At 43.8% G+C, this 2,284-nt stretch overlaps 1 non-coding gene across 1 annotated transcript; it reads right to left on the bottom strand.

Annotated features, from left to right (window-relative positions):
- Window positions 1–1,371: 1,371 nt before the first annotated feature.
- Window positions 1,372–1,445, bottom strand: TRNAI-AAU (transfer RNA isoleucine (anticodon AAU)). Its single transcript has one exon. It is a non-coding gene; the product is annotated as a tRNA-Ile (tRNA).
- Window positions 1,446–2,284: the final 839 nt, after the last annotated feature.

Below are 2,284 nucleotides of genomic sequence, written 5' to 3'. Positions count from 1 at the left end.
TAAGTGTATTTTTGATAGATCTTAGGAAATAATTCTTCCTTCTTTCATTCCCTCTCCTTCCTCTCCGGAGGAACATTTGCTGAATACACTTGATGTTTAAAGAGCTCTTTTCATTCATGTCACCAGGCCTCTGCAGTTCAGGAAAACCGACTCCTTGTTTGTGACTTTTGGACAGCCTGGAAAAGACAAGAAGGTGACTTTTATGACTCTGAGTAGGTGGATTAAGTTGTCAATTTTTCTGGCTTTGCAAGGCTTTTTAGAATATCTTCCAGTTCAGGGATGGTCTACGAGAGGAATGGCCACCTCCTGGGTTGAATTCCAGTGAGTAACAATCTAGGAAATTCCTAGGGTGGCTACTTGGTCCTCAGAGCATACATTTGTCAAGCATTATGGCTTAATAATTTTTCTGTTTTGCATTTGAGTACCAATGTTTTGAACTCTGCATTACCCTTAGTCCATCTTGTCTTTGTCACAAACATTACATCCGGCCCACCTTCCCATCAGTCCTTTGGCAAGGGCTTGGCACCCAGGTTGGGTGCATGGGGCTAGCATTTAAGGATCCTCCTGTTCTTTCTTCCTGTTGGAAGGTGACATCACCTTACTTTGTAATGACTGTCACAAGGACGCAATGGACTAAGGCTAATGAAGATTACCAATAAGTAACCAACGCATCACCACTCTTTCTGAATGTGCGTGGCTCATTCCGCAGGACTAGTTCTTTGTATGATTCCTGGATTTTCAGAAGCCCTTTGATGGCAGCACCCCCACACTGAAAATTGTTTCAGCACCACTGGACAAGGGTCAGTTGTCATGCTCATCTGCGGCGTAAATTTGCATTGAAGTAGTCTAACTCCCCAGGCCTTGTCTTTTGCTCAATTTGCCTTTGTGAGTTTTCTCTCAATCACTGTCGACTTCCTTTGATCTTTCTTTCTTCTTTCACTTCACCTTCGCCTTCAGTGTATCTTTCGGCCCTCTTAAGAGACACACCCCCTTGTAGCCACTTCTATACTTCTGTCACCTAATTATTTTCCTATCCGTTCCCCTGTAACGTTGCTGATCCTAGCTATAGCATCACTATCCAGAATCTGTTCACCTGAGTTATGTTCCTCTTATCCCCACGCATCTAATAATCAGCTCTTGGCCTCCCTCCACCTCTCACGAGACATAGTCTGAGGCAGTGTCTCCATCTTGGAGAGACAATCCCTTGCACTTGTGTTGTTCTACTGGCGCTGCCGGCTTGAGCTTTGGTCAGCAGTGGCAAAAGAAGGACTAATGGAAAGTGAACGTATAGTGGAGCAACAGAGTGTATGGATTTATAAGAGCTTGATTAAATGAGAAAAAAAGAGTTTAGTTGAGAGAAAAAATGCAACCTGGCCCGTACGGGGATCGAACCCACGACCTTGGCGTTATTAGCACCACACTCTAACCAACTGAGCTAACCAGCCATGAGTACTAAAGATATCCTTTTTCCATGTAATGCAGATAGATAGAAGAGTTGGTCTCACTATCGCAATTCCTTCATACTTTTCTCCTTCCGCCCCCTGTCTGGATTACAATAACAAGAGCTATGGAGTGCTGCACGCCAGCCTCAGTGCCTCTTCTTTCACTCAATCTCACTGTGTGCTGTGATATCTTTGTAACATCGCTTGTTGCCGGAAAAAAAGGAAAGGAGTGATAGTATTTTTATTATTTTACAACAAAACCCAAAATGCATCGGCTTGCTTGGTCATTAAGTTTACAAGGCCAGCTGCTTTTGAGATATTATAATTATAGTGGTTATTCGGCGTTGGAGGTAAGAGAGTTTTTTTTAGGTCTGGCCGTTCCTTCTGCTTCAAATTACTTGAGCTCATGTCAACAAAGTAACAACAAAACGTAGCCAACGGTTCGTTGCTCAAGCCTTCCCTACTGCGCCTTCCCATGTCTCTCCTGCCGACCACAGTGCAGGAAATCTGAGTTTGCATTTGCGCGAAGAGACGTACAACACAAGAAGGCGTGCGTTTGTGCGCCGGCCACCACCCGGCCTGTGCATTCCTCACTCTCGTGAGATCAGTTTACTCAGCAGAGCATGACGCTGCAATTGGTTAGTAGGGCAGGCCTGACCAGAATAGTATATTTGGGGTCATGTATTTGATTGCATTTTTAAAACAGTAACAGAACTTAACTGCAATGTTTAAATAGGTCTAGACATATTTAAACAGTGTCAATTTAATAGAAGAATTGTGGACAATTCAGAGGGGAGGCACCAATGTTTTTTTTTCCCATTGGGTGGATGCGGCATTAAAGA

The sequence above is a fragment of the Pleurodeles waltl genome, chromosome 12 (assembly GCF_031143425.1).
Source record: "Pleurodeles waltl isolate 20211129_DDA chromosome 12, aPleWal1.hap1.20221129, whole genome shotgun sequence".
Lineage (NCBI taxonomy): Eukaryota > Metazoa > Chordata > Amphibia > Caudata > Salamandridae > Pleurodeles > Pleurodeles waltl.
The sequence above is the reverse complement of the archived record's forward strand: the minus strand, read 5'-3'. Positions and strand labels throughout refer to the sequence as shown.